At 41.9% G+C, this 27948-nt stretch overlaps 1 long non-coding RNA gene across 1 annotated transcript; it reads left to right on the forward strand.

Moving 5' to 3' along the window:
• Positions 1-3178: 3178 nt before the first annotated feature.
• Positions 3179-27773, forward strand: LOC115289638. The gene is made up of 3 exons (XR_003907741.1): positions 3179-3257; positions 19771-19842; positions 27617-27773. It is a non-coding gene; the product is annotated as an uncharacterized LOC115289638 (long non-coding RNA).
• The last annotated feature ends 175 nt before the right edge of the window (positions 27774-27948 follow it).

Below are 27948 nucleotides of genomic sequence, written 5' to 3' on the forward strand. Positions count from 1 at the left end.
CATAAATGCTATATACTACATTTCTGGTAATTAGTTGTTTGTTTTATTTTAGAGAGAGAGAGTGAGAGTGAGGGGTGGAGGGAGAGAGAGAATCCTGAGCAGGTTTCATGCTTAATGCAGATCCTGATGTGGGGCTTGATCTCACAACCTTGGGATCATGACCTGAGCCAAAATCAAGAGTCAGATGCTCAACTGACTGAGCCACCAGGTGCCCCTCAGGTAATTAGTTCTTTTTTTTAATTAATTTATGTATTTTTTAGAGAGAGAGAGAAAGACAGAGCACCAGAGGGGGAGGGGCAGAGAAAAAGGGAGACACAGAATCCAAAACAGGCTCCATGCTCTGAGCTGTCAGCACAGAGACTGACACAAGGCTCAAACTTATGAACTGCAAGATCATAGCCTGAGCCAAAGTCAGACGTTTAACCAACTGAGCCACCCAGGTGCCTCAGGTAATTAGTTCTTAATCATCACTGGCTGTAAGACCTTTGGTGAGGCCTTAGCTTGTTTTCTTGTGTGTAAAGAGAATGTACTCACTACTATTTATTTGTGTTTTTTCCTGAGATGTGTGGTTCAAAGAAAAGTTTGAGAGGCACTGGACAAGATGATCTGTAAGAGTCTTTTGAATTCTAACATTCTTTCAGCCGTTTGTCATAATTCACAGTCCAAGCTGCATGGCATGCTGGGACATTCTAACAAGCAGGATCAGCGAACGACCATAGAGCAGCAGTGCTGTGGAGAAACCCCAGGGGCACCAGCTCAGCCTGAGGAAAAGTGTGCAATCAAACCAGCAAGTTCGTGGGGATGTGGCGAACTCCAGGCAGCTCTGAATCAGCAGTACCCTCCAAGAGGGCAAACCTGATTCTGAGAGCAATGGGAACAGGGGTGTGCACGTGCACTTCCAAATCATAAGTCAGGGAAGACTCGGAGTAGAGTGATTGCAAAGAATAACAAGAGTTCTAGAGAAAGACAGTAGAATAAATTCGGGGAAAGAAATCTGGGATATGGTTTGCCAGGCTGGAATTCGGGGCCAAGCTTTATTTCCTGGGAGGAAGCTGTTTGGGGTCAGAGAATGCTAGTAGACAAATCAGACACACTGGCTATGTTTGGAAGCGGTGAGCCTGTGAGTGTATGTTTGTTTGCTGGGGGGTGAAAATTGTAGGCAGGCTGCGGCTCAGGGCTTACAGACTTCCAGAACTCTCTTCACCTTTGGTGTATCAGTGATTTGCGTTTCCCCACTACTTACCCTGGGGGAGAGCTTCTCATTTCTTACCACACTAGGTTTTCATGGGTTTGAAAAATGGGTAGGGCTGAGCCTGCCAAGGGTACAGTGTGAAGTAGCGGTGGGTGATACTTGGCCAGTGCCTGGGGGCACTCACCTAGGCGGAGAGGTGAGATCGCATTGGACATTTCCCCTTTCAGAGCCAATGTTGTGACCAGAAGGGTCTTTGTGACCCTTGTTATGATAATAAGACACACCTCAGCATCAACCATCAGGGAACTTGGGAGAGAAAAACAAGGTTTATTTCTCACAGGTCCTGGAGGGTCCCTGGCACACCTAGGGTCACAAAGAAAAGTCTAAGGAGCAGAGTGCACAAAGGCCTGGAGTTCTGCTTTTATTGGGGTTGAGGGCCAAGGATTTTGCTCCTTATTGGTGAATTTTATTTTTTATTAAAAAAATGTTTAATGTTTATTTATTTTTGATAGAAAGGGGAGGGGCAGAGAGATAGGGAGACACAGAATCCAAAGCAGGCTAAGGATCTGAGCTGTCAGCACAGAGCCTAGCGTGGGGCTTGCACTCATGAACTGTGAGATCATGAACTGAGCTGAAGTTGGACACTTAACCAACTGAGCCACCCAGGTGCCCCAGTCCTTACTGGTGAATTTTAAACATAAGCATGAGAATTAAAGAGTGGAAAAGGAAAAACAAGTGGTCAAATGGTCAGCTAAGTCAGCCAGAGATCTCTAAAACAAAGGAAACTTCAGAGGCGGGGTGCCTGGCTCTTCAGGCTTATAGCTAGCAATGTGTTTATTTGAGAAAGCAGTCTTTGAATTTCTTTTTAATGTTTTATCTATCTTTGAAAAAGAACGCAAGCAGGGGAGAGGCCAGGCGAGAGGGAGACAGGATCCGAAGCAGGTGCCAGGCTCTGAGCTGTCAGCGCAGAGCCCAACTCGGGGCTCAAACTCAGAACAGCAAGATCATCACCTGAGGTGAAGTTGGACACTTCACCAACTGAGCCACCCAGGCGCCCAGAAAGCAGTCTTAGAAGTAGATGCCTCAGCAATCAAATGTTTAATGTCAGGCACTTCCATTGTAATCAAAAAGGCCAACTGTCAGATGCTTACATTTCATGGGCGCTAGGCCAAATAAGAGTCCTATCAGGATGACTGAATGCACCGAGAAAAGAAGGTTCTCTTAATTGCAGCTTTCCAAAAACATGAATGTTTTATCAGTTGTTAGTTGAATTAGAGGTGTCTAAAGATCTATAAGGATGCTTTTGAGAGAATTCCTATCTAAGCCATCAGCAAGCTGATCATTCTGCCTCTAAAGTTTATCTGTAATCTGTGTACTTCCCCTTACCCGCTCCCTAGCCCAGCTGTCATCAACTCCTGCCTGGACCACTGCAGTCACCTCCTCACTAAGGCTCCCTTTCTCAGGAAAGGCTTAAGCTTTCCATGAAAGCTCACCTGATTAGATCAGGACCACCTCAGGCAATCTCCTTTTTTTTTCCTATTTAAAAATTTTTTAAAATGTGATTTATTTATTTATGAGAGAGAGAGAGAGAGAGAGAGAGAGAGAGACAGCGTGAGCAGGGGAGGGTCAGAGAGAGAGGGAGACACAGAACCAGAAGCAGGCTCCAGGCTCTGAGCTAGCTGTCAGCACAGAGCCCGACGCGGGGCTGGAACCCAAGAACCGTGAGATCATGACCTGAGCCGAAGGCTGACACTCAACCTACTGAGCCACCCAGGCGCCCCAGGCAATCTCCTTTTTAAGTAATTCAAGGTCTACTGATTTAGGGCCTTCATTACAACTGCAAAATCCCTTCACCTTGCCACATAATACAATATGACCATGGGAGCTGCATTCCACCATACTCACGGGTACTGTATGTGCTCGAGGGGAGGGGACAATACAGGGTGTGGGTCGTTGGCAGCCATCTTAGAATCCTGCCTGCCACAGGCAACATTACTGGTCTTAGCACAATCCCATGGGGAGCTCTGGGGTATAAATTACTTCTCAGAGTTTGTGGAAACTTGAGGTAAGGAAGCTTGACTTTCATATTCTCTCACCAGTTGGTCGCTGGTTAAATTCTCTCTAGGAGGTGCAAACTCCCAGGTATTTTGGGCTCCCGACAAGTATAGGCAGAGGCTCCAGTAGCTCTCAGTTGTGTAAAGAAAGCTGCAGGTGCAAGCCATTAAAAACAAAAGATCACAGAAAATGGGAGAGGGGCGCACAGGAAGAATTACAGAATTATAGGGGATCTGGTAAAGTGCCAACAATGGCCACTGCCATCCACTCGCTCTAACACCCAGATCTACTTGAGTCTTGCTGTAAGATCATTCTATCCTGTGTTGGCTCCTTCAAGATGGTGATTGGTCACATTTCTTGGGCAGAACTTACTGAAAGAGCATTGGTGAAGTGAGCTAAAGCCCCACTGGTACCGTCAGTCTGGAGGTCATAACTGAAACCCAACATCTCCCTTCTCTACCTATGCTAGTTTGTCTCATTTTTTAAAATGTTTATTTACTTATTTTGCGAGAAAAATAGAGCATGAGTGGGCAAGGGGCAAGAGGGAGAGGGAGAGAGAGAATCCCAAGCAGGCTCCTCACTGTCAGCACAGAGCCTGACACGGGACTCAAACCCATGAACCATGAGATCATGTCCTGAGCTGAGATCAAGCATTGGATGCTTAACTGACTGAGCCACCCAGGCATCCCTAGTTTGTCTTAGCAAGCATTTCTTCTGGTCCCAGAGACCTTACCTACTGCAGTGACCCAGACCCTCATCCTTGCTAGGTCAGTCCCTGGTTCCCAGGCCCTTCGCCATTTCTGTGGCAATTGGCCCATTTTGAGAAAAACTGTGCATGAGGGCAGCCTGCCTTGTCCCAGGGGGTCCTCTGAGTCCCAAGGTCACCTCTTCTGCACCATTCCATAGCATTAGCTCTATCTCCTCACGATGAACAAGGTCACCTGCCCCTGCCAGTGTAGTAACTCATTTTTTTTCCTTTTGTTTGTTTAAATGGCATGAACTTGGAATGACCATGTGACAGTTTACTAGAACCCTTAGGGTGTCCTATGGGAGAAGCATTTCCTCTCTGGCAGCCAGGATACATAGATTGAACGAACCTAGACTTATAAAGATAAGAAGGATAAATTCTCCAAGCGGATCTCTAGAAGTGATAGTGAACAGCGCCACTTCTATTTCTACTCCTCAGTTTCTGTGCCTCTGTGTTCTATTTGTAAGGGGACAGCGCACAGCACCATATCAAGGCTGTCAGTAGAAGGTATAATAACATCCTGAAGGGCAGTGGCCTGAACTTGAAGTGAGTCCTCTCTAAGGTACCATTGCTGCCTCTTTAAGAGTATTCCACCTGTCTAGCTGGCAAGCTGTACTTAGGTGATGCCATCTGTGGTTGGAACAATAGATTTTGTGGCCATTGGTCCTTGCTGTGACCCCTTTGCTGTTAATTGGTTCCGTTTGTATGCAGAGTTAGGCTTTGTTATGCTGGATCCCAAGATATTATAGGCAAGAAATCAGACTCGGAAAAACACTTCAATCCCAGTCAAGAGCAGTGGCTGCCCCTTCCTGGGTGGAAGGGATCTGATGTAATGAACTTGCCACCATGGCACTGATTGTCCACCTGAGGGGAAGCACCATGTCGCAGGCTCAGTGTCTGTCCCTGCTAGTGATCAGTCAGACACATTTAGCAGCTGCAATAGCTAAATCAGCCTTGGTGAAAGGGAGTCTATGCTGCTAGGCTCCATTTTGGCTGTCTTTGTTCAGGTAACAGGTGGCTGGTGATAGAAATCAGACATTTTGGGCAAGTCCTTAGCTGTTTAATGCTTCTTCTGCAATGGATCCACTCTGATGGGCATCACGCTTTGGCTCACTCCTATAGGCCCCAGGCTGTCTAGTCCTGGTCTTACTCCTTCCAGAGCTCTGACCAACCAACCAAACTGTTCACCACAGCCTACGAGCAATGGTGACCTAAAGGGACAGTGGAAAAAACGGTCCACTCCTGTTGTTATGCCCAAGTCGCAATATCCTCAACGCCCAGAGACCACCAGGGAGACCGAGATACGCATGCAAAGGCAAAGGGCTTGATTATGGGTTTGGGCTTCGGCTCACAGACTTCACCGGTGCAGTGGATCCATGCTGAGAGCCCCGAACAAGGGCTGAACAGGGTTTTTATGGGGCTTGGGAAGGGGGAGTTACAAGAAATTGTGACATAGGTACAGTGATCCAACCATTATTATACAATATTATTGACCACGAGTTTAACCATTCACATTGTCTAGAGTATTCGTTACTTTTGGTGGGATCCAATTACAACATTTAGAGTACCTTTAAAATCAACCAATTAGAGGGCGAGCCTAGGGTCTTTTTCAGTGACTATCGGGTTAACTTTAACATTAGGTAACAGGGTCCTATCTAAAGTTCCCATCTGCAGGCCTCACCCTTAGGAATGTGGAGAGTGGTAGCTGGCCTTTCCTGATTGGGTGTTTCGAGGTGGTCTCTTCTGCCCTAGGCAATGTGTAACTTGCTTGATAGTTTCAGGGAAACTGAGACTTAGGCATTCTAGATCAGAGGGGAACTTAAAGCCTGTCATGGAGTCTGTTTGGTTTAGACTTGTGTCCTTACACTGTGCAGGCAAGAGGGGTGTATGTTGTTGGCAGACAATTTCAAACAATAATAAAAATGCCTGAAATTCCATTTACTTTTTATTGTCACTGTGCAGTGACAATTCTAAACAATGTAAGTATTAAACTACTCCTCCATGCTGGGGTGGAGAGCTCCCACTGTTCCTTCCCCCAACTTGGTATTTCCCAACAGTATCTGTCCAAGAGACCATGATATCCTTACCTCTTTCTCTCCATACTAGTGGACAACCAGGCACACTACCTGAAACTCAGCCCATTAAATGGATTTCTCCTCACCACTGTCTTTTGAGAACACTTTTGCATGGGGTGGGCTGTAGTGCAGCCCATTTCATTTGTAGCTTGCTCCAATGAACTGACCACCCATGAACTATTCCAACCTGGCCAACCATTACAGTAACTAAGTTCACCTAGTCTCTGGTGGTTAAGGTCTGTACTGCAACCTCTTCTATTCTGGAATCCCTCTATCCCCATTGTCATTAAGGAGAATGGTTCTGTAACAGCATCTGGAACCATCAGCCCTCTGAAATGAAGGACCTCACAACCGAGAGGTCTCAGGAGTGCTATGTCCCTCTCACTAGAACATTCCTCATTGCATAAGTGAAAGGAGTGTCCTTTGGGTCCTCACAAGGAACAGAGTGGGTCCTTGAGTTTTAAATAATTGATTCATTCTGACATGTTCTTATCTCTGAGCCTTTAAATTCCATCCTTAACACACTGCCAAGGCGTTTCTGGCATCTCCACTTCTTTTAATGTGGGCCATTTCTCCCCATAAGTTTCTAAAAGCCATCTAACAGCACATTAGAACTGGTTCCAATGCCAGGCTATTAAATCCCGAGTGATACAATAGTACCTCATATTGTATGAGGTTAGTGTACTGTCCGGGTTAGTATACTTATCCAGGTTAGTATACTGTCACCACCCCCCGCCCCCAGGTCCAGCACCCTCTACATCCACTCCCAGGTATGTTAGCCCAGCCTTGAAGCTCCTTCAGTAAATATTCTTTGCGTCAAGGCCAGCACCTCTCCAATCAGGCTGCCATGAGATTTGTTCCTTGTTACTGGTTTAGTGTGGCCAGGAGGGGAGGGGGCTGCCACACTTGAGGAGGAAGGCAAATTTTGTCTTAAGGAGCACAGGGCATCTACTTCATTTGAAGCCTTACATAGTCTTTATTTTTCATTATTTATTTTTTAAAGTTTATTTCTTGATTTTTGAGAGTGAGAGAGTGCACACTTCAGCTGGGGAGGGGCAGAGTGAGGGAGAGAGAGAGAATCTCAAGCAGGTTCCACACTGTCAGCTCAGAGCCTGATGTGGGGCTTGAACTCATGAACTGTGAGATCATGACCTGAGCTGAAATCAAGAGTTGGGCACTTAACTGACTGAGCCCCCAGGAGCCCCATGAAGGCTTCTGTAGTCTTTTGGTAAAGGGGCAGGCTGCTATCCCCTAGCCAGGAACACCGAGGCTGCTTCTGCAGAACCAGAGAGTTCAAGGTTTTCAAGGAACCTGAATGGAATCTGGGTGCAAACCCCAAAATGTCCACTACACTGATCGAAGAGGCATAGAGGTATATCTGTTAGTTCTTCCAAGAGAGTTTCCTTGTTACCTGGATAGTTTGACTGCTGGGTGAGAGAGGAGAGCAAACCACAGGCATTTGAACAATGCCAGAGCCAAACCAGTAGATCTTTTATACTATTTATTGAATTGATGAGATGAGAATTCTCTCTTGTGTGTATGTATGTACGTGCCTTGTGATTCCTCAACTAGCAGGTTTCTTCTGGGCATTTGCTTGTAGACCTCATTTAATTGTCATCAGGATTAATGTGCCCACATTAGTGATAGTAGTATAAGAGAAGGATGTAGCTATTCTTGTCCTCTGTTTCACTGTGGATACGTTTCTACACCATGCCTATTTATAGGAACACAAAGTGAATAGGATAGTGGATGTAGATCTGAGAATTAATGAGCACCTGTGATATAATGATTTATATGGAATACATATATTCAGTCATTCAGATGGCCAAAATATATTTTTCAGATATATTTGGTCTTCATCTACAGTTCTTGAAAGTGCTTCAGAGCCATAAAGGTGAAATGGGTGTGTTGTTATTAACGAAGGTGACCTTTGGACCCCATTCAAGGCTAAAGGATGGAGTCAAGAAAGATCAAGGTTGTGATTAAACTTTTGAATTTTTAAAAAAAGTTTATTTATTTATTTTGAGAGAGAGAGGGAGAGAGAGAGAGATAGCAGGGGAGGGGCAGAGAGAGAGGGAGAGGGAGGATCCTAAGCAGGCTCTACATTCTCAGCACAGAGCTCAATGTTGAGCTCAAACCCATGAATTGTGAGACCATGATCTGAGCCAAAACCAAGAGTCACACACTTAACCAACTGAGCTGCCCAGGTGCCCCATGATTAAATTTTTAGTCCCAACACTCCCAGACCTTTGGGAAGGAGAGAGGGGCTGGAGGTTGAATCAACCAATGGCCAGTGACTTAGTCAATCACAACTATTTAATGAAGCTTCCATAAAAACTCAAGAGAATAACTTTTTGGTCCCTTTCAGAGAGTTTCAGGAACCATAACACTTCCACGTGCTGTTGAGTCAGGCCCAACTTCTATGAGGACAGAAGCTTCTTTATTTAGGATCTTGTCCTTATGTATCTTGTGACCAGTTTGTTGATTCATATCCTCTATCATATCCTTTAATAGGCTGGTAAGCATATTTCCCTGAGTTCTGTGAGACGCTCTAGCAAATTAGTTGAACCTAAGAAGGAGGTTCTTGGAACCTCCAATCTGTAGCCTGTTGGTCAGAGGCACAGCTGGAGCCTGTGAATGGTGTCTAAAATGTGAGTTATGAGGGGCTTCTTGTAGGATTGAACCCTTAACCTGTGGAATCTGATTCTATCTCCAGATAGATAGTGTCAGAATTGAGTTGAATTCTTGGACACTTTCTTGATGTTCAAGCATTGCTATGTTTGGGCACCTGGGTGGCTCAGTTGATGGAGCACAGGACTCTTGATCTTGGGGTTGTGAGTTTGAGACCCATGTTGTTGGATGTAGAGATTACTTAAAAATAAAATCTTAAAAAAATTGCTAGGTGTTATGTATGGGAAGCTCCACCCCCGTAACACATTGGAATTGGGTCCAGGAACTCTAAAAGGACACCCATCCAATCTAAGTCCTGAGTTACAGGCATCTTAGATGGCGGCTAATATAACCATAGTTTATAAAAGTTCAACTCAGGGCTCTTGGGTGGCTGTTGGTTAAGAATCTGACTCTTGATTTTGGCCAGGTCATGATCTGATGGTTCGTGAGTTCTAGCTCCACATCAGACTCCATGCTTATAGCATGGAGCCTGGGTGGGATTCTCTCTCACCCCCCCCCCTCTCTAAAAATAAATAAAATATTTTTAAATTAAAAAAATTTCAACTCAGGGGCACCTGGGTGGCTCAGTTGGTTGATCATCCAATTCTTGAATTCAGCTCAGTTCACAATCTCAAGATTTGTGAGATCAAGCCTTGCATTGGGCTCTGTGATGATAGCATGGAGCCTGCTTGGAATTCTCTCTTTCTCTCTCTGCCCCTCCACTTCTTGAACTCTCTCTTTCTCTCTCAAAACACATAAATAAATATTAAAAAAAGAGATATACTCCAATTTCAGAGGAGCTAGAATGTGAAAAATAAAAAAACAGTTCAGCTCTTAGAAATTATCCAAAATGAGAATTTTCAGGGACAGAACAAGTTTCACTAAATGACATTCATTTAATTAGCAAACATATGCTGTTCTCCTTATTGTATGCCAGGCATTTTGTTAGGGGAAGAGGCATACAGTGATGAATAAGTCACAGTGTTTCTCCTTGGGCTTTCAAATTAGTGGGGGAAGCACACAAGTATATAGTTACATAATATGAATACATACATCTACAATACATAGTTGTGCTGGGTACAACACTAACGGTATATACAGGTTAAAAGAGGTGTAGAACACATTGCTCCAATCTCAGGAATCCTTGGCAAAATTGTGATTAAAAATTATAAGCATAGAAGCCCACAAGGAAACTGATTTTTTTTTCCCAATCAGAGATATGATGGGAGTATTATGTTGCATCTGCCGCTGAGTGCTTGAAGACTTGATTATGACACAGCAGATATGACAACGTAACCACAGTGTCCAATAAGTGATTATGTTGTACTCTTAAAGGAGCTATCATGACCACTGCAAACGAATGTTTATTTGCTTCCATCATGATAGATGCTGTGGTTTCTAGGAGGATAGAGAGCCTAAAAATCACCTCCTTTACAAAGACTTTCCTGGTTTCTCCAGCTAAATTTTTCCCTGCACATTTTACCTCTTCTTTGGCATTTATCACATTATATATTACAGTTTCTTATAGCTCTCTAATTCATTGTTTGATTTTTGGAGGTTATGTGTCACTTGTTAGCTAATGTGTAGATGATTTTTAATTAATGTATGTGGACAAATGAATGAATGAGTGAATGGAATGCCAAGACCTCATAGTGGAGCTGGGGAGACACATTATGTATACATGAAAAAGTAATTACAATATTTCAAGTTTAGGTCATCAATAATATAGTTGGGATAAGGAAATGCTTTGTAGCTATACCCATCAAAATGGTAGAATTGAAAAAAATGAAGGGAGACTTTGCAGAAGAGTGAATGAATGAACGAATGAAGCATCTATTATGTGTAAGACATTGTGTCGAAGGATATGAGTAAACAAGACTAATATAGTCCTGCTGCTCCTGAGAAGTAGACGAGAAACAAAGTAAACAAGTGATCATACAATGAAAACTGTTGTAATACTACAAATGAATGCAATGAGGGACTGAATGTGGTAGACCTATTTTAGTGTGACATTTAGGCAGAGTGAGTTCAAATTATCCAGGAGTGTTATTGTCCTAGAACCACCACAACATATAACCACGAAGTTAGTGGCCTAAAACAATAGGGATTTATTCTTTTACAGTTTTTGAGCCTGAAAATCCAAAATCAAGGTGTTGGCAGGAGCGTGCTCACTCTGAAGCCTCAGAGGGAGACTACTTCTTTGCCTCTTCTAGCTTCTCCTGTCTCCTGGAGTTCCTGGCTTGTGGCTGCAGCCCTCAGCTCTCTGCCCCTATCCTCACAGGGAACCCTTGGGCTCTTCTCTGTGTCTGTGTGATGAGGGAGCATAAGGCAATCTGAGGACAAAGTACAAACTAGAACACAACCCTCTCCCTCCCAGGTGGGATATGTGTGCTATTCCTCAGGCCTCCTGATGCCCAAGAACAAAAAAGGGGAAAACACATAGTTAACTGATAGGGATCACAGTCATGCAGGACATGAGTCTCCATCAGCTTATAACTATCTTAGTAAATTACAAGAAAAAGGCAATCTTATCAATAGCCTGATCTCCAGAAACCTATAGACTCAGTTTCCTGGAGCCCCAACATCACACCTCCATAGTGATATGAAGAACAAAGGCGAGAAGGAAATGGCAGGTAAAACTAAATTTCCTCATAACCTGCAGACCATTGACAAATACTTGAGGCAAATACAGAGTATAACATCTCTCCAGAAACCCCCTACTGCGCTTTGTTAATGTCTTACTGGAGGAAAAACAACCTTAGCTTGACAATAGCAAGGTCCTGGCATTTTAGGAATCCTCATAAGCATATCAAAGTCCTTCTGGAGACCTCTCATTTGCCTTTACCTCCCCAACTCCATAGTATATATCCAGTCACTCTTCACAACCCCTGTGCAGCTCTTTCTGCCCACAAGTCCTGTGTTTTAATAAAATCACCTTTTTGCAACAAACATGTCTTCAAGAATTCTTTCTTGGCCATCAGCTCCAAATCCCCACCATTCTAAAACCTCATCTCCCTCTGTTTTCTCTTATAAGAAAATCAGTTCTTAAGATGCCATCTTGAGATCCTTAACTTAATTATATGTGCAAAGATCTTATTTCCAAATAAGGTCACATTCACAGGTACTGGCTTAGATATATCTTTTGCAGGGACACAATTCAACCCACTACATCAGTTGAATGGAAAATCTGGAGTGAAGGAAGGACAATGAGTCTTTTACAGAGAGGAAACAGCATGTGTGAAAACCCTGCTACAGAAAGTAACACAATACTTTAATTCAAGCAATAGAAAGGAAGGCTCCCCTTTAAGCATACATTGAACAGGTTTGTTTATAGGTGCTTCCTTCCAACTCCCCAATAGAATGACAGAAAATGAATTTGAAATATAAGAACTCACAAGGATAAAGAAAAACAGAGACAACAATAGACTAGTATGTCAACAAATTTTTGGAAGAAGATAAGCAGAGGGGGAAGTGATTAATAACTTTAACATAGAAGGCTGAAATCTTACATGATTGCATAAGGAGGATGACAAAAAAGAGCAAGTCCATTTCCCAAAAACCCACAGAAAGAGTCAGTTCCTGGAGGCACAGGAGCAATGGAAGGTAAGAGTAAGTGATGGGGCTAAAACCAATGGTCAGCTAAAAATTTGTATATAAAACAGATTCCAGTTCTTTTTCCCCATGTCCCATAACTAGATGACAACCTTTCCTCTAGCCTCTGTAGGACAGCAGAGATTTATAATCTGGAGAAATTGAATTAGGGAAGTTCCATGTTTGAGGACACCAGGCAGTATGAAAGAGAGTGCCGGACTGATAAAAAAACAAAATAAATAAGAATTTGCACATTGAAAGGTAGACCTTCTACTCCACCCAACCATCTCCCAGAATGGTAGCAACCAAGTTTATGCCTTCTAAGTAGGAAAAAATACCCACACACAAAGCACTTCTCTAGAGAAACAGAATGGTTCCAGAGGGAAAAAGTTACAAGAATTAATGTTTTTAGGTCTCTTAAATCACTAGGGTCTTTGTCTAAATGCCCTACAGTGAGTGGTCAAACCAGTCTATGCTCATAGAACTTTAGTCAGCTCTGTAATATTCCAATTTCATATGAGAGGACAATCATGGGTCTCCATCCATTGGAGGAAAGACAGTATCATGAAATACAGAGACTAGAAAAATGACCCAGAGGAAACAAATACTATAAAGAAGAAAAACATTGTACCTATAATATCCACACAGAAATCAGAGAAGATACTCTAGCCATGAAACCATACCCAATTCTGTTAAAAAATGGAAGGAAAAGGGGTGCTTGGGTGGCTCAGTCATTTAAGCATCCGAATTTGGCTCAGGTCATGTTCTCACAGTTCATGAGTTTAAGCCCCATGTTGGGCTCTGTGCTGATAGCTCAGAGCCTGGAGCCTGCTTCAGATTCTCTGTCTCCCTCTCTCTCTGCCTCTCCCTTGCTCACACTCTGTTTCTCTTTCTCTCAAAAATAAATGTTGGGGCACCTGGGTGGTTCAGTCAGTTAAGCGTCTGGCTTCGGCTCAGGTCATGATCTCACGGTTTGTGGGTCTGAGCCCCGCATCAGGCTCTGTGCTTACAGCTAGCTCAGAGCCTGGAGCCTGCTTCGGATTCTGTGCCTGCTTCTCTTTCTGACCTTCACCTGCTCCCACTGTCTCTCTATGTCTCTCAAAAATAAATAAAAACATTAAAAAATTTAAAAAAAACGTTTAAAAATTTTCTTAAATGGAAGGAAGAGCATTTAGAAATTAAAAATGAGAGATGAAGTAAAAACTTTCAGGGGTGCCTGGCTGGATATTAGTCCATACAGCATGTGACTCTTGATCTTGGAGTTGTGAGTTTGAGCCTTACATTGGGTATAGAGATTACTTAAAAATAAAATCTTTAAAAGAAAAATAAAAACTTTCAGTATAGAGGCAGAAGATAAAGTCAAAAACTCTCAAAATGTACAACAAAAAAGCAAAGAGACAGAACATACAGTAAGTCTGATGTATAGGAGTTTTAGAAAGAGAAAATAAAAAATACAGGCAAGGGCATTTTCTTTTTTCTTTTTTAAAAATTTTACTTTGGGGCACCTGAGTGGCTCACTCAGTTGAAAATCTGAACTCTTGATTTTGGCTCAGGTCATGATTCCCAAGGTCATGGGTCCGAGCCCTGCATTAGGGCCAGCGTGGAGCTGGCTTAAGATTCTCTTTCTATCTCCCTCTGCTCCTCTCCCCAGATCACACTCTCTTTCTTTCTTAAAAAAACAAAAAATATTTTATTTCTAATTAATCTCTAAACCCAATGTGGGACTCGAAACCCACAACCTTGAGATCAAGAGTTGCCCATTCTACCTACTGAGCAAGCCAGACACCCTCCCCCAAGCTTTTTTAGGAGAGAGGATTTTCAATTGAATAATACATGAACATTTCTCTGAAGTAAGTTTTAAGATCAAAACCATCCTTTAAATTCCCAGGATAAGGCATGAAGAAACACCTACTGGAAGTGCTAGATATAGCCTCGGTTTATGTGAGTATTCCACTTACCTTGGCTGTTCAAAGCTCTTCTTTAATTGATCGTGCAGGAAGGGCCCATGAGAACAACACACAAGAAAGTCTGACTTTGTGTGTGTTAATAATCGTCTGCCTCTGCCCCTTTTTATTTGAAAGTCATTTTTGCTGGATATAAAATCCTTTACACATTTTTTTCTCTTGAGTGTCTTAAAGAAATTCCATTTCTTTTGGCATAATCTGTTGCTGACAAAAGTTTGGTGATAGTTTAATTTTCTTGCCTTTATATCATTTGCTATTTGTGCCTAGATGCCCAAATAATTTTTCTTTCCAGTCCAATAATTTTATTAGAATATGTCTTGGGTTGGTGATTTTCAGGTTGATATAATTAGACATGAGCACACTCTTTCAACATGTAATTTTAAGGTTTTTCATTTTTTGGTTGTTCTTTTTTTAGACAAGGTTTCTTGACTTATAGATTTAATATTTTTTTTGTCCAGCTTATTTTTACAAGGGAGAGACCTCCTGTTCTCACCCGCTGCTAGAGTGGACAAAACCTTTTCCATGTTCAGATGCTGTTCTAAATCGGACTCGCTGTGCTTTCCGACGAGTACGTGTTAGCCATGGGGCTCTCCTGTTTTCAGGTCTGTCATAATCCCGTTAGTTGCCCCTGCTTTTCTCCTTCATAAATGTAGATACCATTACAAGTCCTGTGACTGACTTCTCCTACTTTGTCCTCACCTGCCTGTTCTTTGGGGTTTGGGAGATATCTCATTACTTAGGTTTTTTTGTTTAGTTTTGCCCTATAATTACTCTGTTTTAATGTGAAGATTTGGAGAGATTCAAAATGCTTCTGCTGCTGCTGTCTTCCCAGAATCTTCCTTGCTAAAATAAAGAAAAAACTAAAATTTACAGAGGTCAAGGATTAGAAGTATGCTGTATGTATTACCAACACTGGAAGCAAGAAAGCAGAGAAGAGAAGTCTTCAAAATCTTAAGGGAAATATATTTTTAACTTAGGATTCTCTACCTGGATAAACTCTCAAAAATGGTGATGGGAGGGGCAGTGGGTGGCTCAGGCGGTTGAACATCCAACTTTGGTTCAGGTCATGATCTCAGGGTTTATGGATTGGAGCCCCCCGTTGGGTTCTGCACTAACAGCTCAGAGCCTGGAGCCTGCTTTGGATTCTGTGGCTCCCTCTCTCTCTGTCTTTCCCCAGCTTGTGCTCTTTCAAAAATAAATAAAACTGAAAAAAGTTTTTAAGTTTTAAAAAATGGTGACGGAAAAATTCTCAGACATAAGCATTTACCTCCTAAGCCCTCTTTGTCAAGAAGTTTCTGCATGGTGTATTCCATCGAATTGAAGTACATCCCCCCCCCACCCCCTTGCAGAAAAAGGGAGATAGACATGAGATCAAGGAAATAGGAGAAGATACAACATGGAAGAGGGATAAAGAGCGCTCCTGAGGGGTCCCTGGCAGGTTGGCTCAGTCTATAGAATGTGTGACTTTTTACCTCCGGGTCATGAGTTTGAACCCCATGTTGGGTGTTGAGTCTTAGAGAGAGAGAGAGAGAGAGAGAGAGAGAGAGAGAGAGAGAGAGAGAGGGAGAGAGAGAGAGGGAGAGAGAGAAACTTCCTAGATGATGACAAAAGAAAGTACTGGGACTAAAAAAAAAAGTAAGAAAGAAAGTCCTGGGATAAGAGTTTTGATAAAAGCCTAGAGAACAACTAGTTAGATTCAACAACTAGTGAGCTCTAAGAAAACAGAGATGTACGCACACCAGCACTGGCACATTTGAGGCTATGAAAAATACTATTAAGTGGGTCTTTATTTATTTATTTATTTTAAATGTTTATTCATTTTTGAGGAGACAGAGACAAAGTAAGAGTGGGGGAAGGGCAGAGAGAGACACAGAACCTGAAGCAGGCCCCAGACTCCCAGCTATCAGCACAGAGACTGATGCAGGGCTCAAACCACGAACTGTGAGATCAAGATCTGAGGGGACATCAGACACTTAACCGAATGAGCCACCGAGGCACTCTTTAAGTGGGCTTTATAATTCTGTGAAAAGTTGGGAAGAAAAGATTTTATGTATACCATTTACTCTAAGCAAAGGAATGGAAGAATCAACTATTAACTCCAGATAAGACCAGAACGAATATGTAATCAGGCACCTGGGTGGCTCAGTTGGTTAAGCATCTGACTCTTGATTTCTACTTGGGTCATGATCTCATGGTCATGGGCTTGAGTACCATGTGGGGCTCTGTGCTGACAGTGTGGACCCTGCTTGAGATTCTCTCTCTCCCTTTCTTCGTGTCCCTCCCCTGCTCATGGGTACTCTCTCTCCCTCTCTCAATATAAATAAACTTAAAAAGAAAAGAAAACGTAATCAAGTTATACTTTTGGTTTAGTAGTGAACAGTAATTACATAATCACAGTAAAGAAATCAAAGTACTTTTTTAAAGTTGTGATATATCTAAATTGGTGGTATTATCACAGAAGAATTGTAGGAATGATGGTTTATGAATGCTAAGTCCTTATTTTCCATTATGAGGAATGCACAGATAATATCTGAAATTAATAAATTAAGAACAGAGCATTATGATAATAATATCTGCAAATACCACACACACACTCAAAAGAGCTGTAAGTGGGGTAGGACTGTGAGTTGAGTGACTTGGGAACTGTTGTTTTATGTCTTGAAAAGGTACAGTGCTACTTTGCTTAAAAGAATACTGTTTCTATTGATATATAATTGACATATGACATTGTATTTGTATTTGTAGTTGACATTGTATTTATATTTATAATTTTAGTTATGTATATGTTGTGCAATGATTATTAAAATTTAGTTAACACCCATCATCATGTATAGTTAGACTTTTTTGTGAGTAATGTGAACTTTTAAGATTTACTTTCTCAGAGACTTTCAAATGTACCATACAGTATTGTGACATTGTCACATGCTGTACATTACATCCCTAGGGTTTATTTGTCTTACAACTGGAATTTTGTACCTTTTGATCACCTTCCCCCATTCTGCCCACTCTCTCTACTTTAAAAAAAGACTATAGGGGCACCTGGGTGGCTCAGTGGGTTAAGTGTCCTATTTTGGCTCAGATCATGATCTCACAGTTTGTGGGTTCAGTTCCCTGTCAGGCTCTGTGCTGACAGCTCAGCACAATCAAAACTAAATATTAAAATTTCAAAGTGGAGGCACCTGGGTGGCTCAGTTGGTTGGGCCTCCAACTTCGGCTCAGGTCAGATCTCATGTTCGTGGGTTCAAGCCCCGCGTCAGGCTCTATGCTGACAGCTAGCTCAGAGCATAAAGCCTGCTTTCGGTTCTGTGTCTCCTTCTCTCTCTGACCCTTCCCCTCTCATGCTCTGTCTCTCTCTGTATCAAAAATAAATAAAACATTTAAAAAAATTTTAAATTTCAAAGTGGCTGGCATTGGGAAGAAGGACAAAGGACATTTGAGATAAAGCTGGAAAGTTGGGAGTGTTATGCCCAAGATTTCAATATCGTCCCCCAAAACCAGAGACCGCCAGGGAGACCGAGCCACGCATGCAAAAGCAAAGGGCTTGATTATTATGGGCTTATAAGCTCAGGCTCACAGACTTCACCGGTGCAGTGGATCTGTGCTGAGAGCCCCAAACAAGGGCTGAGCAGGGTTTTTACGGGGCTTGGGAAGGGGGAGTTACAAGAAATTGTGACATAGGTACAGTGATCCAATCATTATTATACAATATTATTGACCACGAGTTTAACCATTCACATTGTCTAGAGTATCCGTTACTTTTGGCGGGTTCCAATTACAACATTTAGAGTACCTTTAAAGTCAACCAATTAGAGGGCGAGCCTAGGGTCTTGTTCAGTGACTATCGGGTTAACTTTAACATTAGGTAACAGGGTCCTATCTAAAGTTCCCATCTGCAGGCCTCACCCTTAGGAACGTGGAGAGTGGTAGCTGGCCTTTCCTGATTGGGTGCTGCAAAGGTGGTCTCTCTTGCTCTAGGCAATGTGTAACTGCCTGTTAGTTTTGGGGAACTGAAACCGAGGCCTTCTAATCAGAGGGGAAACTTAAAGCCTGTCATGTAGTCAGTTTGGTTTAGACTTGTGTCCTTATAGGGAGGAGTTTGGGAAGAATATGTGTGACAATGTAGAGATGAAACACACATCCACCCAAGATACAGCTAGGTGACAATGTTAGTACCTTTCATTTGTATAATATGTTGTGATGGTTAATTTTATATGTAAATTTGACTTGGCTAAGAAATCTCCAAATAGCTTATAAAACCTTATTCATGTGTCTGTGAGGGTGTCTTCCAAAAGAGATTAGCATTTGGGTTGGTAAACTAAGTAAAGAAGATGCCACCCCCTCCAATGTGGGTGGGTCTCACCCAACCTGTTGAGGGTTGAAATAGAACAAAAGGGCAGCAGAACGGTGAATTCCTGCTCTCTCTTCTTGAGCTGGGGGTCCATCTTCTCTCATCCTCGAACACTGGAGTTCCTGCTTCTCTTATCTTCAGACTCCAGGGCTCCCCTCAGTGGTCCTCTCAGTTCTCAGGCCTGCAGTGTCGGAATGAATTCCACCACCAACTTTCCTGGCTCTTCAGCTTACAGACAGCAGATCATCAGACTTGCTTTCACACTTTTTGTTCCTTTTGAATTTTGTATCACATGTATATATGTTGATTAAAAAAAAATTGAAGCTAAAAAGGAATTTATCCAAAGTCACACAGGTAGTAAGGGCCCAAACATGACTAAATAAATCCAGGTGTTCTGAGCTGTATGGGGGATAGAGGAAGGTTTTCTCTTTGTGCAGGATAATAGTGACAGAGAGAGATGAAAGAGCCTTTCGGACAAATGGACAAGGCAGAGTGCCAAGCTGAGGAGTGTGGACGTCATCCTGCAGATCATGGAAAGTTGCCCAAATATTATTCAGGGGGATAATATGATCAAAGGAATATTAAAGACTTTACTCCTCTCCTCTTTGACCACTGCCCAGAATCTACTGAGCCAGGCTTCAAAGAGGTGAATTAGGAGAAAGAAGGGTTCTGTAAGAATTGAAAAAGTAAGATATAGGATGATTTTCTTTTAATAGAAGCAGACATTTCATTTAAATAAGCCTCAAAGGGCTCCAGCAGTGAAGGGAACACCTGGTCACACAGCAGGTGAGGGAGGGGTGATCCCTTGCACAGCAGCTGAGGAGAGAGTAGACACACGATCACTGAGCAATTAGCAGACAGGGAGAGAGGCTCTGGGAAAAAGTATCAGGAGCAACTCTATCATTCCTGGCCACCTTTCACACTGATTGCTTTTTCTCTTGAATGAAAAAAAAATTGAGGGAGCGCAGATGAGAATTATTTCTCAGTGTTATGAAAGAATCTAGGATCTAAAAGTTATTGCATTAGCACATGTAAGCCTAGCTGTAATGCAATAATTTGCATTTATATAGCAACATTCATCTAAGGCAGAAGCATGCTTCCTGGCATTAACTCATTAATCCTCACAGTGTCCTTGCGAAGGAGCTGGAGAGCATGATTATCTCCATTCCACAAATAAGAAAAATGGAGCTGCTGAGGGGGTAAGTAATTTGGGTAAGAATAAGTTGGGTCTACGTAGGGAATTAATAGTAGAATTAATACAAGTCTCTTGGAAATGGGTTATAAATGATTGGTTCAACAGTTTGGTATTCAGATTTCTCAAAAATGTCTGATAAATGAATATCTCGCTTTGGCTTTATAACCAACAGAATCTGATTATTATTCAGTCTTTATTCACTCTGATGAATAACAAAATTTGTCTCATGGGATTTAAAGCCACATTTCTCCCTGACTAATAACTTTAGAGCCCAGAGGTCACAGACTCTGAAAGGAATTACAAGGTCAAGGGAAGAATAAGAGAAAGTCACTTGGCTTACTAGATTATTAGCCATTTGGGTGTTTTTTGTTTTTTGTTTTTAGTTTTTGAACCATTCAAAAGGCAATTTTAAGACAATGATTTGGGTGCAAGATAGTTTATTCAGAGGGTATCCTCGGAAGCATATTAAAAGGTTGGAGAAATAAGACAGAGAGGAAAGTCAATAAATGTTCCTCAGTGAGCAGGTTACAGTGGTGGCAGTGGTCTCTGCCCACGAGGGACCCACCGGGAGACCCTGCAGACCATACCTCAGACTTGTGTTACCCAGGAGCAAGGGGGTTTTTTCATTCATCAACTCCTTCCTCTCTTCATTTGAGGATAGTTCCGATGGTACTTGTGATCTACTCTGTGCCCAGGTTGAACAGCTCCTGCAGGCAAGAAATGCCAGGAAGCTGTCGCTAAAGAAAGAACCTAACATTAAGCTCTTAATTACCAAGTTACCCATTTCAAGGACACTCATCTGAATAAACAGACTGCCAGCTGGAGGACACAGACCGTAGCAAACCAACCAGATAAGAAACCAGGCCACCGCCACGCACCAGGTTGCCCTTTTAGGAATGCCCTGGGTAACCTGGATAACTGACCACTTGAGGGACCTCTACTTCTCCCTTCCTGCACCCTAATTCTGACTCTTATGTTTTACATTTGCCAATAAAGAGAGAACCCGAGAAACCCTAGGCACCCTACCTTTGATCCCAGTTCTGTGCTGCTACTCTTTCTTCCTGCAGTCATAGTGAGAACCACACGGGCCAGTCTGGCCACAACACTGACTCTGGTCAGAAATTCCTGGAATGAGGATAGGGGAAGCGCCTGGGTGGGTCAGTCGGTTAAGCCTCCAACTTCCGCCCAGGTCATGATCTTACCGTTTGTGAGTTCATGCCCTAAATTGGGCTCTATGCTGACAGCTCAGAGCCTGAAGCCTGCTTCAGATCCTGTGTCTCCCTCTCTCTCTGCCCTCCCCTGCTTGTGCTCTCTTTTTGTCTCAAAAATAAAAATAAACATTAAAAAAATTCCCATGGGGGCTGTCACAGGTAGGATGGGCCCAGGTGAGCACCTTGGGCATTGCTAGCCCAAAGCATTATTACCTGAAGACCAACACCCACACAATGGAAGCCTTGAGCAAGTATGAGATGTCATACCAAGATTTCTGGTGACAGGGTGGGCCAAGACAACAAGGTCAAGGCTGTGGCTGTATCTGCTACAATACTCAACTATTCAACATTTATTGAATATCTACTATGTGCCTTCCACTTTTGCAGGTGGAAGGCTGCAATGTAAAGAAGATATGGTGATCTCTCTGAAACATAAATTCTGATCATGACGTTCTCTTGAACCAACATGCAGTAATTCAAATATGCTTCTAGCTGCTACACTACTACAAGGGACACAGAAGAATTTGGAAGCTTGAGATGGAAAAACACTGAACAGCCTTAATGCATTCCATGCAGTTTGATTTGACAGAGGGAGTGATTCCCCAGCCTGCTGCTTCTCCTCCCAACATCTAAGTGACAGGACTTTAGTTTCATGTGAGAGCATGGCAGAATTCTCTTGTTTTATGAACCCTCTTTCACTATGATTCAATTACTTCTTCTCCAGTAGACACCATATCTAATTTGGCTGTGGGGTTAAAAAAATTTTTTTTAGTGTTTATTTATCTTTGAGAGACAGAACTCAAGTGGTAGAGAAGAAGAGAAAGAGGGAGACACGGAATCTGAATCAGGCTCCAGGCTCTGAGCTGTCAGCACAGAGCCTGACGCAGGACTCGAACTCATAAGCCATGAGATCACGACCTGGGTTGAAGTCATAAGCCTAATCGACTGAGCCATCCAAGTCCCTCTTGGCTTTGGGTTTCTTTTTTCTCTCTCCTGGATTGAATGACAAATATACTTGCTTGTTTCCTGTTCACTTCTTTATTTTTTTTCTCATTTCCATCTGATTCTCCCTTTTAAAATTCTTTCCAACGACTGTGAGTTCATTTGGGACATTTCCTCCCTCTTCCACTGCCTACATAATGACCACACCTCTCTGGCAATTTCTGGTCTCCAAATTTACCGATGTGTTAATGGAATGCTGAAATTTTCTGCTCTTTTCTGTTTTCCAAAGTGAAGCTAGGTGAATTTTTCCTGGGCTTAGTAGACTGTTAGTGAGAAAAGACAATCCCTGTCTTCTCTGCCTCACTAATGTATCCCAGACAGCATTTATGGGTTTTAAATGAAGCTTTAGGAGTCAGGCTTCCTTTTCCTGACCATTGCTTGGCTTAATGGAATAATGATGACAAGATTCTCTATTGAACATGGATGCAAAAGCAGTATCTTATCTCGATGAATTGATAGTTCTGCTCAGTACTTAAATCACGTGATTGTATTTCCAGTTAGTTTTGTGAAGAAGAGAAATAAAGGAATTTGGGGGTGGTGGGGGAGGATTCGAGTTGTATTTCTGTTAATCACGTGGCTATGTGGTCAGTGACTATGGTTACCATTGTGAATCTATCTTCTTGGCCATCTGTGTGCTTTCTGGTCAAGGTCAGAGATTAAGAGGCGTGTGGGTACATTCAGTGATAATGCAAGGGCAAAGTCAAATGAGCTTGGAGGCTGCTAGCTATTGTGCATTATTAGTGCCACATGGAGGAACTCTGAGAGCTGAGAGTTTAATATTATCTCTATTTGATTTGGTAGCTCTCTTCTAAGGTGACCATGAACCTCAAGAAAAAACAGAGAAGGTATATTTATGTAACTCCAGCCAGCAAAAGTCAGCTTTTTCTCCTATAGAAACAGTTTGAGAAGACGATGTAGTTCGAGGCCAAAGACACAGATTCAATCTATAACTCACACACTGAGTGTTCTCAGTTTCGTAGCATTTGGGAGTCCATTATGTTAACTTTCGGGTGTCTGGAAAGGAGAAGGGGAGTGGAGATGCAGTTTGTTTATTATTTCAGAAAACAATTCTTTTTTTATTTTTATTTACTTAAAAAATAATTTTAGAGAGAAAGAACTGTGGGAAAGAGAGGCAGAGGGAGAGAGAGAAAGAGAGAGAATCATAAGCAGGCTCCACACTCAGAGTGGAGCCTGATATGGGGCTCTATCTCAGTAACCGTGAGATCATGACCTGAGCTGAAATCAAGAATTGGGTGCTTAATCAATTGAACCACCCAGGTATCCTGAGAAAACAATTCTAAATGGGAATATCAAAGTCTTTCAAGAATCTTGGCCAAAAAGGAACGGGTAGACAGAGAGAGTGGTAGCTCCAGAGAAATGCAAGGTCAAAAACTAGCAAGTAATCAAGGGAGCAAACACCATCCAACTTGGTTATTATCAAGTGAAGTTAGAAAATTTTGTCTCTGTCTTTAGTCTGTAAATAATTCCATTGATTTTATTTATTTATTTATATATTTTTTGGCAAACATGTCTCAGTATGTTTTCTGTACCCTTCCTAGACATATGTGTTTTTTGCCTGCCCAATGTCTCTTCTCCCATTTGGTAATAGGATTTAATTTTCTTAGGGAGTCACCTTGCCCCCCCTCTCAGTTCAGGTGGTTTAGGTTGGGCTGATTTTATCTCCCTGCTTGAAAGGTGAGAACACATCCCAGACTTAGGTAATTAGAGCATTGTATCCTCCTAGACAAGGTATTTGGCTCAGGAAATGGTCCTGATCCAAGCCAGGCCATGATATTAGCTCCAGAATTTTTATTGGAACTTTTGGGAGAGATCACTCTCTTTTTGCGGTGGTTGCCAAGGTGCTAGGATATAAGCCTGGAGAAGTGGAGTCACTTTCACTATTATCTGGGGAGAACCTGCATACGAATGAAACTAACATAGGGGAAAGCACAGCCAATAATAGACGCAGACAGAAGTCATGATGACAATGAATACTTCAAACTAGCAATGACTGAAATTAAAAAAAAAATTACTTCAGGGGCATCTGGATGGCTCAGCTGGTTGAATGTCCGACTACAGCTTAGGTCATGATCTCATGGTTTTAGGAGTTTGAGCCCCTCATGAGGCTCTGGGTTGACAGCTCAGAGCCTGGAGCCTGCTTCATTTTCTGTGTCTCCCTCTCTCTCTGTCCCTCCCCTGCTCGAACTACATCTCTCAAAAATGAATAAATGTTAAAAAAAATTATTCCTTGGCTGTTCAGTTACATGAGAAAATACTTTTTTTTGCATAAGCAAATTTGTGTTGCCTTTCTTATGCTTGAAAACAAAGAATTCTGGCTAATATTACTGTTTATTGATTAGTGGCTTTTCCTTTCCATTGCTCTATTTCATTTGTCTATTTTTAATATAAGCTCAGCCTTTTTTATTGTGGTAAAATACACACAATATAAAAATTTCCATTTTAAAGCATACAGTTCAGTGGTATTAAATATAGTCATAATATTGTACGACCATCACCCTATACATTTAGCTCAACCTTTTTAAAGAAGATAATATTTCAGGTAAATTTTCTTTTTTATAATCTGTTTCCTAAGAGATCAAGTCAGTCACAGTAATGCTGAATTAAAATCATTAATGAAATTAATGTATGCTGGCAATACTGTGGGGGGCCAGGAAATAAGCCATCCACAAGTCACAAAGTGGCTATTTCTCCCAATTTCATATTGAGTAGACACAATCTTGTTGCTCCCTGAGGACCTCTTACATTAATTATCTTAGTTTGAGCTACTATGACAAAATACCATGGTCTAAGTGGCTGAAATAACAAACAGCTATTTCTCAGTTCTGGAGGCTGGGAGGTCCAAGATCAAGGTGCTGGCTGATTCAGTTCTTGGTGAGATCTCTCTTCCTGGCTTGCAGATGGCCAACTTCTCACTGTATCCTCATATGTCAGAGAGAGAGAGAGAGAGAGAGAGAGAGAGAGAGAGAGAGAGAGAGAGAGAGAGAGAGAGAGAGAGAGATTTTCTCTTGTGTCTCTTCTTATAAGGGCACTAATCCCATGCATGAGGGTTCTGCTCTTCTGACCAAATTACCTCCCAAAAGGCCTCATCTCCAAACACCATCACACTGGAGATTAGAGTTTCAACATATGAATTTTGGCAGGACATGTTTGTCTATACATTATAGTATTATAACATTACAATACTAATTCTAGAATTAGAGAGAGGTCCAGTACAAGAAAAGTCTTATTAAGTAAGAAAGTAGACTAAGACTCAAAATCAGAGACACTGATAGATGAGTAAATTATATGGGATTCCCACTGGCAAGTCAAAACCCTTCATCCTTGATACTGATTTGCAGTGTTCTCACATTTCTGAGTGTTTTTCTTAGAAGTTTATGTATTTATTTTTTAACTAAATTTGTTTAATGTTTGTTTATTTTTGAAAGAGAGTCAGAGTGAGAGCAGGGGAGGAGCAGAGAGAGAGGGAGACACAGAATCTGAAGCAGGCTCCAGGCTCTAAGCTGTCAGAATAGAGCTAGGTGTGGGGTTCAAACTCATGAACCCTGAGATCATGACCTGAGCTGAAGTTGGATGCTTAACCGACTTAGCCATCCAGGTGCCCCTTACTTATTTTTGAAAGAGAGAGGGGTGGAGGAAAAATAGAGGGAATGAGGGGGAGGTGGGGTGGGGCAGAGAACGAGGGATAGAGAGAATTCCAAGCAGGCTCTGAGGCCTGACGTGGGGCTCAAACCCACGATCTAGTGAGCCAAGAGCAAGAGTTGAATGCTTAACCAACAGCCACTCAGATTCTCCTCTGAGTCTTTAAAAAATAATGTTGGAGGGGTGCATGGGTGGCTCAGTTGGTTGAGCATCCGACTTCGGCTCAGGTCATGATCTCATGGTTTGTGGGTTTGAGCCCAGCGTCAGGCTCTGTGCTGACGTTCAGAGCCTGGAGCCTGCTTTGGATTCTGTGTTTCCCTCTCTCTGTACCTCCCCCATTCATCCTCTCTCATAATTTATATTATTTGATACCAATTACTATAATAGAGTAAATAATATTCTGTAACATAAATCCTCACCTCAGTGGCTGAATGAAATAGTAATCTACTTCTTGTTCACATAAAGTTCTGTCTGGGATTTCTGACTGGAGAAAAGCCAACCATATGGTCACTCTGGGACCCAGAATCTGATCTTATGGTTCCATCCATTTCATAAGTTCTCAAAATGCTCTCCATTCAGTGATCAGATAAGCAAAGAGAAGAGGATTGGGTATAAGTGGTTTCTATGGGTTAGGCCTTCAGAAGGTGAATATCACATCTACTCATGTCCCATCGAGTGGAGCTCAGTCACTTGACAACAGCTAACTATAGAGTGGGGTTGAGAAATGAAATTTATCTATGTTCCCAGGAGGAAGAGAAAAGCAGATTGAGTAGCAGCTAACCAATCTTTATCACAAACAAGCATTCTAATATTTTCTACTTCCATTTTCTTTCCTTTTTCTCCATAACAGTTTAAGATCATGTGATAGGCTATATGTTTCACTTACTTGCTTATTGTTTGTCTCCACTACTATGATGTAAACTTTATGATTAAGAAAGTTTGTTCAGGGAGATTTTTTTTTTTTTTTTTTTTACTGTTCTATCTACATCACTTAAAACAGTGCCCAGCAGCTCATAATAGATGTTTGATAAATATTCGTTGAATGAATGAATAATATTCAGAACTTTCTTTTTCTAGTTTTTTCCTAAGTAGTTGGTTCAATCAGTACTACCTTTTTTCCTACGTGAGAATATCTTTTAGACTGCCCATGTGTTCTTTCTGAAACATGTCTTTTCTTTTGAGCTAAATTTGACTGTAGTTCTTTCTCCCTTTGGCTCCTATAAAAAGCCTGGATTGAGACAATACTTACCTCATGAAATAGACTAGGAGGTCTATTGCTGAAAAGACTTCAGCAAGCAAATTGTATCTCTTAGGGCACATTATTTTGTGGTGTGCTGTGCACTACTTCCTCTTCTTTTATTATTCCCAAAAGGAAAATCTTATCTAATATTCCCGCTGTGTCTTAGGTGTGTCTATGGAAATTAAGAATGATGTGGGTAGGGGTGCCTGGGTAGCTCAGTCAGCTGAGCATCTGGCTCTTGACTTTGGCTCAGGCCATGATCTCCCAGTTCATGGGTTTGAGCTCTACATCTGCATTGTCAGTGCAGAACCTACTTGGGATTCTCTCTCTCTCTCTTCTCCTCCCTCATGTGCTCTCCCTCCTCTCTCTCTCAAAATAAATAAATAAAAACTTAAAAAATAAAGAATGATGTATGTATGTCTAGAGTAGTATGGCAGAGACTCTAACTGTCCAACAAAATCCATTCTCCGCTTCTTTCATAATAAAAGACTAATGCTATACCATAGCTGCATATTTAGTAACTACGTTTCCCAGCTTCCCTTGCAGCTAGGTATGCTCTATGCTTAAAGTGTCCCAGTGGGATGAGCAGAAGTGATCTCACTTGTTTATGAGAAAATCTCTAACTTTAGGTAACCATTCTTTTCTCTTTCCTTTTGCCTGGAAAGATGAAGACCAGAGTGACCTTGGAAACCACACATTTTTTTTACTGCAGGCCAGCTATCAGCCTGGATCCCTGAAGGATCATGCAGACAGATTTGCCTACAAATCTGAACCATCATTCAGACTGTTATAAGAGATAGAAATAAATGTCTTAAAATGTCATATTATTTTCTGGTGTCTTGTACAAGCAGACTAATGAGAATTCCACAAAATAAAATGAGTTTTGAGATCAAAGCCAAGGTTATGGTGTCCAACAGGCCCTTCTCCAATATAGCACAATTATAAAATTGACAGGATCAAGTTGCTTGGGTTTCAGACTGACTTCTACACTTACTAG

This window comes from Suricata suricatta, chromosome 1 (assembly GCF_006229205.1).
Source record: "Suricata suricatta isolate VVHF042 chromosome 1, meerkat_22Aug2017_6uvM2_HiC, whole genome shotgun sequence".
Lineage (NCBI taxonomy): Eukaryota > Metazoa > Chordata > Mammalia > Carnivora > Herpestidae > Suricata > Suricata suricatta.